The sequence below is a fragment of the Pholis gunnellus genome (genome assembly GCF_910591455.1).
Source record: "Pholis gunnellus genome assembly, chromosome: 18".
NCBI lineage: Eukaryota > Metazoa > Chordata > Actinopteri > Perciformes > Pholidae > Pholis > Pholis gunnellus.
This window is the reverse complement of record NC_136545.1, coordinates 5279472-5291825: the sequence shown is the minus strand read 5'-3', so window position 1 is coordinate 5291825 and position 12354 is coordinate 5279472.

Below are 12354 nucleotides of genomic sequence, written 5' to 3'. Positions count from 1 at the left end.
TGCTTTCGGCTGTTGGGGAAGTTGCTGACTCAGGGCAAAAGTGATGACAGGAGGCGCTCCAATGAGAGAAGGCCAAAGAGGAAACGAGTGTCATTCGCCATGGACCAGTCAGATAGGCTGTCACTCCATCAAGCATGATAATGGGGAAGAACAGATTAGATAAGACACGACAGTGCACGCAGGACCCTCTGTCCAGAACTCAGCGTCTAGAGGAAGGGGCACTCCTTGGCATATGCTCATCGCGCAGCTTGACTTTTCATACTTAGACTTTTTAGACTTAGACTTCACTTTGCGGAGAAAACTTTTTTGCTTTTAGCGTTAAGTTTCGTTGATACTTTGTAGAATTTTTAGTTCTAGGTTTTTTATAAACTTAGGGTTTTAGTTGGAAATCCACGGGTTACGAATCTTTAATTTTTGCTTCTTTATGTATTTCCTGCTCACAGCCTTAGAGGTTTTGATTTTTTTTTAGTTATCACTGCCAAGATATTTGGCTGAAGATATTAAAATCTTATTAACTGCTTCTGCTTTTGACGTTACTATACGAGCTTTTGATTTTTTGATTTTCAATTTTTTATCTAAAAACTTGGCTTTAGTTAGGCATTGAGGGTTTCAATTAGAGCCCTGTTCTCAAGTTTGTTTTTGTGACCACTGAGGATCAAGAGAGGGAACAACATGAAACGAAGTTCTGGCAATTTCTCTATTGACCCACGGAATCTCTCGGATTCAGAAATTATCGAGATGTTGAACCTCGAGCTAACGAGAATTGCGGTAAGCCAGATCTTTACTTCTATCTTTCTGCTCTTATGGGTGGTTAACAGACAAGGACGAGCCCTCGCTCGGGGTTCAATTTTGGGCTGTATTTATATTGCTTTAGGGGTATATAGGGGTTTACACGGGATTACCGAGGCATCAGGGTGGATTATGCCAATTTACCTGGCCAGCCTTGAATTTATAAACACCCCCTTTATTGTACTAACGACATTGGGAGGACTTATGGGAATGGCAGGAGCGGCAGCTTCTCTCCATCCTATGTTTAAAATGCATTCCTTAATAATGATCTTAGCGGACATCTTGGTCATGATATTTACCTTATTGATTATGTGGAAAGTAATGTTAAGACAAATGACCGGGGCAGCACGAAGGTCAATGACGAAGCTGCTGACTTCTTTTACTGTTTTTACCGTAGGAATAGTTCTGATGAGAGGTGTTGAGTGGGGTTTTCAACTTAGAAAATCCAGCGTGTTCCTGATATGTGCTTTTATTTGGCATGCCGAAGGCCGGGGTCAGCGTAAACGAAGAAACATATTCCTTACGTGCAGAAGGCCTAAGCGGCCGCATGACAGGACGGTTTAGGTCTAAACAGAACAGGATAGAAGAAGTTTGTTTTTGTTCATTTTTCTTTCGTTGTTACTTTTCCTTTTTTTTTTCTGTTGCAACTTTCCATTTTTCTTTTGTTGATACTTTATCCACCTCACCCTATGTAGAGATCAGAATTATGTTTCTCACTCAAATTATGGTCACAGGCTGAATACACCGAGCCTCTTGGCTCGGGGCTGGCGCGGATGGGAGCCCCTGTTCCCCCGAGGAGCGCAGTGGATGTGGACCGGAACGCGATCCTAGGGGGGCGTCCGAATCCTTTCACAGGGTTCAGCGTGCAACAATTGAAAGAGTTGGCTGCGGTTATCAGAGACGACCCCAGCACGGAGGAGGAAGAGGAGGTCGAGGAGCCGAGCACCATGGTCTCCCCAGCTGCAGCCGGCCCGGTGGAATATCGGGTAACTATGCCATGTCACATTTTGACGAGCCCTTCTCCAGGCACACCCAGTTATTCACCTACTTCTCCGGAGAACCAGTCTGGGAGTCCTCGGGGATCCGAAGACTCGCCGGCACCATGCACATCTCCCCCGCAGCGAGTGCCGTGTAATCACCTACCGGTTCTGGAGCCTGGCGGCGGGATTCGGTTCGCAGACTCAGCCCCTCTCCCTCCTGAGCTAGGTGAGCCCATTTCGGAGCCAGTGGTTCGTACAAATGTTGTGGGCTCTGCCCCACCCCGGGCCACAGTCGGGGCAGGGGGAGGTGGGATTGAGGTGAACACACAGGTGACGAGGGGCCTACGTGACCAAAACTGGCCCCCGGAGCACGTGGTCATGAGGGAGCTCGTGAATCCAAACGTGTGGCATGGCCGTTACTCCTACGACAACCAGACCACCCTGAGGTGGGGGTGTCATCTCAAGTTCTTCATGGTACGTGAGGGGGATCCCATGCGGTTAGTTACGGACTGGATGATCGGTCTGTGCTGCAACTGGATGTGGCTGGTCTATGCGGCGATGGGCCCTAACCGATACCCACACACAGAGACCTGGGACTGGTCGATTCGTGGGGTGGTCAGGGCTCCTTGGATGCTGGAGACTAGTGTCCTGATGGGTTTCCTCCCACACACTCGTGTACCATTCCGGCCGGGTGTGGCCAGGTGCGCCGTCTGGCGTTATGTTCACCCCGTGGGACACTGGGCTCGAGTCGCGTGCATAGACCACAATGATGAATGTGTGGAGGAGTACGTTATCTGGGATTATCGAGTCAACCGCCGCATGTGGCGTCTCGGTCGTGAAATTCTGACCTATTAGATGTGACACGTTACCGTGTTGACGCTCGTAAGACCCTGGACATTGACTTTTCTGCTCTGTTGAAATGATGTACCGGGTGCCTTGGGACAACAAGGGGGTTTATTGATGTGGTGAGGTGATTAACTTAGGAAGGAAAAAAAAAAAAAATGATTTTTGTCTATTTTTGCGAGGTGTATTTTTGTGATACTGTTTCAATGAAGGATGAGGTGGGTTTTTTTACCTTAATTTTTCTTTTTACTAAGGTTTTTGTTGTGCTTTCTTTCATACTTTGTTTCTGTTGAACTTTTTATCTTCTTATTCCTGTTCTGGATATTTTGAGGTTATCATTCAGGGGCCGGGGACCCGGCTCCTGTGCGATTATATGTGTATGTATATGATGTTCTATTTTCCATGTATCCGGGGCTATCCGAGAGAGGGTGTTAGGAGAGTTAGCGAATGAGCCCGGATAGTGATGACGATGGTTGATTTTGGATTCAACTATCACCCTGTGATAAACAGGGCGGTAGGATGTAGGTCAGTGGAGGAAAGTGTGGGGAGTTTATTTGAGTTTATTTGAGGCCTATGGATTGCCGGGGGAAGAGACTCACAATTCGCAAGAGAGGGTGTTGAAGGAGATGAAGTATCTGCGAATTTGGGAGTAGCTTCTCCCCGGAATGCCAGGGCCGTGTGGTATTAAAGACACCATACTGGCTGCTTAGTAGAAAACAGTAAAAGAAAAACTATTAAAAACAAAATAAGTAACTGAAGGCCTCGGGGTTTGACCCTTGAGGGTTTCGTAAGAAGGTGCCTCCGAAAAAACAGACACTAAGCAAATCTGGGGCGAATCTAGTTCTGCTTAATGTAAGAATAATGTAAGAACGGACAGAGATTGGTTCTTGTGTTTTGCTGACAATGTCGGGTTTGAGGGAGAAGATCCTCTGACACATAGGCTGGGCCCCATGGCCAAGTTCAAGTTCCTCTTATCAGGGGGGCCGATCACACACACACACACCCACTGACAAACTCACACTCAGCACATGTACACTCACACACACACACACACCAACTGACAAACTCACACTCAGCACATATACACCCACCCACACACACACACACACCCACAAGCATGACACATATCAAAAAGGATCACTGTGTTAGGATTGCTTGATCAAGATTTAGGATGATTAAATGGTACATCCATAGAGGCTTAGAAAACATGTAAAGCCCGTACCCATTAAGGGAACAGGCCTAATATAGGCAAAAGAGTACGTATATTAAGAATACTCGATTATTTTAATCATAGGCTGGGCAACAAACGATATTATGATTTTGTATTATGATTTTGTATTATGATTTTGTATTATGAGTTGTATTAGGACTGATAATATGTTGTATGATGTTGTCCTTCCTTGATCTGTGATGAGTGAGATGGATTAATGTCATACCCTGAGCACCGTTAAACATACGTTTGTGCAGAAGCTATCACGAGGGAGCAAGGGGGGAGGCAAGAAGTCCTGTGACCTAATTACAAAGAAAAGAGGAAGTCGGGGTTCAGACCAAGTGCAAGTTCAAGTTGAAGCATACGTCAAATCACAAGACAGCTGTCACGAGGCACCTGCCAAAAAGAGGATCTTGCCCTAAGATAGAAAGGAGGGGGACAGCAGATCCCCCGCTTGAGAGTATAAAAAATCTCAATTTTTAAATGTTCGAGGCATTAGTCGGGAAGAAAGGCGTATAGTCTTTTGAGGGCATAAGCCTTGGTTGTTCACAGGACTTTTTGTAAACTCCGTGTCTCACTGAGTGTTAGAGGTTTTTTCAGTCTTTTCAATTTTGTTCTTTACCTTATTGGTTATCATTTTTGTATGCATTGGGACCTAAATAGGAAACTTGTAATTGGCAGAAAATAAATAAGTAAACTTGTAGCGCTTCGTCAAAGATTCTTTTCCCTGTCCATCGGTGATCTCCGGCCTCCGGGAGAGGGGACACCCCCTCGGGGACGAGACCAGCCCCTGCAGGTAAGCAAGGATCCATGCACGGCTACACGACTGATTGCTCCTTTAGCACACACCACATACATCTGTTTCTAAAAAGGAGGAAGAGATCCGTAGGATAACCTGCACGAGCTTAATATCTGTTGGGCTCTAAATCCAGGGGGTAATAAATTAAGAACAGCTTCTCCTTTATGAGCACCGGGAAAATTATTAAGGATTTCTAAAAGTACAGTTGACTGTTGAGATTGAAATTGAGAAGTTGATCGTAGACCAGGTAGCTACTCCTTGTTCACTTAAGGTAATTAAACTGGCGAGATCAAATAACTTTGCCCAAAGGTTAAAAGGGTCATATTGGTGATTTATTACTTTGTGGGGAAAGCGACATCCCGTCGGGGATTTTCTTTAACAAATCAGTCCAGAACAAGAGGCCAACGCTAAAACTTAAAGCCAGTTGAGTGGAATAACATAGAGGTAAAGAAAAAAGGGGCGCCGTCCCCCCTCCTCCTTCTAGCCGACCACTTCCGGCCCAGGGGCCACTCACCGGGGGAGACCGGACCTCGGGACAAGAGCCCCGTTGATCCGTGTTCACCCTGAGGGCAGACGTGGATTCTGCCCCTCGCTGCCGAGGATCCGAGTCAGAGTGCACGCAGACACTCCGAAAGATCCTGGGTCAATCACAGTCCGTCTCGGACGGAGAGCCTCTGTTCATTTGATGGACCACACTTGTGATTAAAAGGGACTGATAAAAGTAAATTTTAAAATAAAAATAAAGAACTTGTATTTTTTATTGATTAAAAAACTTTTTGTCTTTTAATATACATATATCTAATAGAAGGCGCGCGGAAGTATAGCTAACTAATACGTAGCACGTCACACTCCGAACAACCGTAGTTAATTAAGTCGCGTTTTAGCCTCGTAAGAGTCGCGTTCTGTGTGAAAGTACGCACAACAAAAACAACATTCCAAATAAAATAATTGATGTGATTAATCGCATGGAGAAAAAAACACCTTTTTTTTGGAATAATCATATGTTGATTAAAAAAAAAAAAGAAGAAAAAAATAGTTAAGGTCAATATATTTTTATATCATTTTTGTCTCAGTATCAACCACAAAAATCCAGTATACTAACCCAGCTCTGTGTGGAACTTGGGATTTATGTGCTCAAGTCACAGCACGCCTGTTAAAAGCAGCAGCTTTCTGACATAAAAGGAACACGTTTCATTCTGCATCAGTGTCAAAAAGCATTTGCATGCAGGTGACTCAGCAAGTGCGTCGAGGTCACACGTGGGCTGCCGAGACACCCGTCTGAGCTCCCCTCTGACACACGGCACCCTGCATGTGTGGCGCTGCAGTGGGTCCTGACCTCTGCATACGCTGGGCCTCCCGCCTCTCCTGTCTCACCATGCAGGCGGATTATCTGAGCTTAGCTGACCCAGGTCGGCCCCCCCCCCTTCGCCCCTATCCGCCTGCATGATGACATTGCAGCAACGTCTTAACGATGCGGAGGCTACGGTAAATACAGAAGCGGCCGGACTGTACGGTTCATCTTCATTCGACGATGCCGGCGAATACTCTCAGAATTTCCACACCAACGGCAGATTATTTTCATAAAAAAAGAGAAATATAACAAACTGTCTTCCAAGGATAAAGAGTCTCAGCCGTCATAAATAAAAACTCACTGGACTCTTTTCAAGTAGAGCTGCGCATAATGTAGCAGAGAGCAGCGGGAATATACAGGAAACAGAGGAGGGATGGAGGGAGGGCAGCTCTCAGAAACAAGACGTTAGGACTTTGAAAAACCTGAGAGCTCGTCATTTCCCCGGGCTACATACATCTCGTTACTTCCCCCTGCATCGCCTCAGCGTATGAGGTGAAATATGGCTGCATTTTACATCAAAGTGCAGAGTAACACAAAAGGTACGCTAGCTGCTGCGCGGGGGCAAGTGAAAATGTTTATGTCGAGCGGTGCAACGCTTTGTTACGAGTAAACGTGTTTTAAAGGGCGTGTGGGTATGAACACCGAGACGTTTTTCTCTGTTCTGTTGGGAAACGGTGTGACACTTGACACTTGACAACAGAGGGACATGTTGCAGGGTTCAGCGGGCTACATTTGTTCTCCCAGAAAGTGCATGCATGCTAACCGCTATCTCATGACGGTGCAGAAGAAAGTTGACAATCGCCAAAGTTCAGAGGAAGATTGAGTTTAGTTGCACTATATTCTGTGAAAAAAGAAAGAAGGAAAAGAAAGAGGTTCGCTGACACATTGTCTAGCAGAGGTTACACAGTACGATGGGGTTATTTCAGTCAGTATTCAACATCATTGTTAATCCGTCTTTTGTTCCAGCTTCCTCTTACGAACTGCCGCGTGGTGTCAGATAGCAAATCATTCAACTCCCTGTTACTGGGTCTATAAGCTCACTATGCAGCAGTGCCGGCTGACTCACACTGGACAAAGAGGCCCCTTCCTGGCCATTTAGTCACACACACTCATGACTGACACACACACTCACACTGCAGGCCAAATACATCATGTCCTCCTCAACTGAGAGTCACTTGAGTCAAAAAGGGGACCCATCAAGAGCGATGAAAGATCAGACGGTGTGAATGTGTGACTTCATGCCTGTGAACATATGCAACTAAATGCTGATACGGTGCGTCTGTATGTGTGGCATTGTGCTTGCTGTGTTTGTGTGAGCCCTGTGTTAATGAGTAATAGCATCACCACCACCCCTCCCTCGTGCCTCCTCAACTCTGGCTGCAACTTGAGGCAGTGAGAACACCTGCGGTGCAAGATCAATGCTTTCACACCGGGAGAAAGAGGAAACAACTCTCTACGGTCCATAAGACTTTCTGCACTACAATGATTCCTTTTTTCTTTTTTTTTTCCATTTCTGGGAGCCAGGCTCAACACACAACAGCCTACAATGAAGAAGAAGTGAGAGACAGAAAAGAGTGATCCGGGGCGTTTGGGATACCGTTAAACATCCCTCAGTGCAGCACCGAATGAGCTCAGAAAGCCCTTCTGAAAACAATAAGAACCGAGTGATATTGGAAAAGCCAGAAGGAGGAGGTGATATATTAAACCGCCAGCAGAACAGTGCAGCACAGCAGCTTGCTCTCTTTCTAGAAAAAAATAGAGAAGTGTGTGTGTGTGTGTGTGTGTGTGTGTGTGTGTGTGTGTGTGTGTGTGTGTGTGTGTGTGTGTGTGTGTGTGTGTGTGTGTGTGTGTGTGTGTGTGTGTGTGTGTGTGTGTGTGTGTCAGAGGCTTGGCTTCAGGGAAGGTCTATAGTTCCTTTAGTTGCTTTATAATGTGCCCACACTCCTGCTGGGAGTCACACTAAGCATCCAGGCTGTGGATGGTGTTCCAGGTTTCTTTCCCCACCTCAGACCTGCATGTAAAAGACTTCAAAAGCATGAAGGATCAACGTTAATTATATCTAACGTTCAAACTCTATTCATTTGACAAAGAATATGCAGCAGAGAAACATCTCAAATGCCACAAAAACACACCGTTTTTTGTTGTTTTTTCAACTTTAACTATTTATGTCGATTCAAATGATGATCCGTCAATCAATGCATAAAAAGCTTATCAGTAAAGATGTTGGAGAGTTCTGAGTGAAACTGTGTCTTTACTCCAGTGGTGGAGATCACATGTTAGAGCTCTTCCATTGGCAGTGAACTATGCTAAGTGGTAGTCCACAGCCGGCCCTCTGTCATGAATACCATCCAGTGTGACTACCGGCCGCATGTTCTGCGTCCGCACAATGCTGCAGCCGCACGCACAACGGCCACACTGTTCTCGTCAGGGTGGAAACATGCTGTACCGGGAAGCAGGACTGGGCCGGGCTGGCTAACAAAAGTCTCCACTGTGTGTGTGTGTGTGTGTGTGTGTGTGTGTGTGTGTGTGTGTGTGTGTGTGTGTGTGTGTGTGTGTGTGTGTGTGTGTGTGTGTGTGTGTGTGTTGGATGTCTAAAAACACTCCAGTCCATGCTGAAGCAGTGTTGCAGGTGTGGGCTGATGGCTTTTTCACTTTGGCCGGCTGTGCACAGCTTGGCACGTTATGCTGCGTAGTGCCAATCCCACAGGGCTGAACGTAACAAATGTTTCTCTTTCTCAAGAGGACGTTGGAGTACATCAAATAAAAAAAACCTGAACAAGAATTCCGTCTACACCGGTGAAGGTGTGACTGCGGAGTGGCCCCTGATAAAAGCACTTGTGCTGTCGCCATCGTTGGAAATACACATTTATACGCGCTTGCTGCTGCTCTGTCACGTAAGCTGAATATCTTTGGGTTTTGAACTGGTTGCTGGACAAGAATAAATGACCTAAAACTGCAACCTTGGACTCTGAGATACTGTTACAGGCACTTAAGTTTATTTCAGGGGGGGGGTTTATAGACCACATAGTTCATTAAAAAAACTACCAGACAGTCAAATGAATCGGTAACCGCAGCCCTAATGTCTACTCGTAAACCCCTCATCACATGTTGCATGTGTCAACGACCTACGAATAGTTACGCTAACACATCATTTGTCCGTTCTTATGTTGTTTGCATTTGCAGATTTTCATCACTGCAGCTCTTCTCTGGGTGAAAGTCACTGAGGGGATTATTGACTGTTGCCATTTAAGCTGACACAGGACCAGTGTGGCCGTAAGCTTTGCCATCATTCCCGCCATTGTCTGCACTCAAACCACTCTCCTTCATCACAAAGGGGCACTAAGGTGCCCAGCTGAGTATAAACACACTCCCACCACCACACCACTGGCGGCGATGTCACTTTTCATTCTCTCCATCTTTTCTTCGTCTCCATTACGACCTCAGGCGTGTTTTCATCTTTCCGTCTTCTTACGCTCTTATTTTAATCTTCTGTAATCAGCTTGTCTCTCCCCCCGTCTGCCTCCCTTTCTCCCCCACCTCAAACTTTGTTCCAACATTCTCTCTCCTGTCAAACACTTGACCTCTGGTCCGGCAGCATCTTTGTCCCGCTGTCAGCCTGCATCACCTCTGGTTCTCTGTTTCTCCGTGGGTGTCCTCCCACTCCGGTCTTAATCTTGCACAGTCAGCTCTCTTTTGGAGTAACCCCAGCACACAAAAGTTGGTTTGAAAAAGGGCAGAAGTACAAAAGTTATATATGTATATATGACAAGTAACACATTTTCATTGTACTTTCATATTCCAATTAAACTATTACTAATTTCATCCATAAAGTGTCCAATTATTTTCAGAGCCTAATATGGCATCTTAAAAATCTAAATATTATCAATGTGCAATGATATAAAACAGAAAAGCAGCAAATCCTGTCATCTGAAGAGAATGTTTTTTGTGTTTTTTCTAGCTTGACAGACATCTCACCCAATTATCATAATTATTGTTGATTAGTTTTTCCAGCTGTTTCATTACTGCTCCAGACCTCTGCGCGCTGGACAAGACGAATACCTGACTCAGCAAGATTAGCCTGCTTCTGTTTTCTGTCGCCCGCTGTGTTTTCCTCCATCTCTCCCTCTTCTTTCCTCTCCTCTCCTAATCCCTCTGTCTTTCTCTCCCCTTCCTCATATAGAGCCTTGGGGGACCGTGCAGAAGCAACCCCCCCCCCCCCCCCCGAAGCCTCGCCTGCTCTCAACGAGCCTGACTCCCGCCACTCTGCCTCTTTGTCAATCTCTCACCCTAATCTCCATAATGCAGTCTCTGGCAGGAGCTGCTTTGTCCGGGGCTGGGCTCCAGCTCCGGGATGATGAGCAGGTAGCTCTGTGGGCACTCGCTCTGCCGGTAATTGCAGCCGAGGCAGAGGGAGCACAGCGCAGGGGGGTGGGGGGGGGGGGGGGGGGGGCGTGCACACTCACTCACACGCACAGACATGGGGCGACACCAAGCGCAAGTATTATGTTCTGGAGTCAGAGGTGGGAGAAGATGTCAGAAATGGTCTCTGTTTGCCTCCTGAATACGCCCATTCCTTCTTCAAACACGTCTTCAGGTGTCAGTACGCAGCCGGATACGGGGACAGTATTTGATGGTTGAGAGAGCGGTAAACTGAGGAAATACGTGAATTATTGGCACCATTTCTATATCTATACATTTGACATTAATGGTGCCCTGTGGAGTTTTTGACCACTACAAGCGCCATGGAGCAAAGTTTTGTTTCCTGCCTTTGGTTGATCATACAGGTAAAACAGAGGAAAAGGATTCACACAAACCTTTGGGTGGAAAAACACTAAATATAATCAAGTAATTGTTTATTTAGAAGAAAACTCCATGAATGGCTTTGATTTTGTTTCCAATATTTGTTTACAATTTGGTACAGTGCGTTTGATATATTTTGTTTTCTGACCAGTCCCACGAGCACCTACATTTCTTTCTTCTTCTCTTTTTTTTTCTACCTTTCTGTTGCCTATTGCAATCTGAGACGATAGCATCTCTCAAAACCAAGCATGCAAATGTAGCAATTCATACTACTGTTTAATTTAATTGTCCACATACTCAAAATAGGGATAGTGGTGAAAGTTTCACCTTTACCTACACATCAGACAGTCCACCCCGTTGGCCACATATGGGGCTGTGCATCATTACTGCCCGCTATGAGACACCTGCAGGGAAGTAAATGAAAAGAGGCATGGAGGCGGGCATCAGTTTAGTGGCCCCTGCAGGGGGGGGGGGGGGGGGGGGGGGGGGGCATCAGTAACACCTGGCGAGCTCCCCAACACCGCACAATAAGGTGCTGCTAGCTTACTTTTATCGGCCGTATCAAATTACCATGCGCCATGCTGAACACAAGCTACAGCCACAGGTAAAAAAACACAACAACCGTGAGCGAAAGGGACCACAGGTGAGAAGAGAAAAGTGAGAACCTGAAATCCGGTGGGAGGATCAGACATACAATGAGAGCACGATGGGAGGAGAGGGTGAGAAAATGGCCCCACGTGATGCGCAGTCTGACAGTGGAAGGAGGCACAGCAGCAGCAGCAGGAGGAGGGTGGATGAATAGGATCTGTGAAAAGGTAAGTGGGCTGGAGCGGCCTGCCGCTATCAGTCGCCATCAAGTCAATCGTGTTACTACAACCTTCTATAATGCATGCCGCGGGTAATGAGGGACCATGTCATCCATTCAGTCTCATTTCCATTTTACAGCCCTTTGATGGGAGGAATCAGAGAGCAATGGCTCCGGCGGCGACTTTATGGCCCTGAGCTTCAGTGTGAAAAGTGTGCGTGTGTGTGTGTGTGTGTCATCTAACACTTTGATGCGCTCCTGTTGATGAACTGGGCCGTGTAAAAAGCAATGACAAATGTAATGGCTGCCGTAGACAGAGATGTCGATGTTCCAATCGGGGGTGAGTGGTTATTTCCACTTCCATCGGTCATTTTTGGTCGGAGCAGGTGATAATCCTGCGTTTATGTGCCCGGCTGGACGGATGTGGAAAAGGATCATTCTGGGTTGTTTTTTTTGTATTATCAAAATAACACCATATTTTTCAGCGTTTGTCAGCTTTCACTTTGGCGTCTGCGGTTTGGACCGTGTAAGGGAGTGAGGTTGTGGGTCTCATGTTGTTTGTGATACTCTACTGATCCCTGAGGGCCACATTTACTCTTTTGTCCCCAGAGGTCAGAGGTCAGCCTCGGTACACAGCATCCCTAGAGCTGGTAAGAGTTTCAGTTAGAGCCCGACCGATACGGGATTTTTGGGGGACGATTATGAGAGTAGGGAGTAAAAAAACGTCTAATATATCTAATATTGTTTTATCATATTTATATATACGGACACATGTTT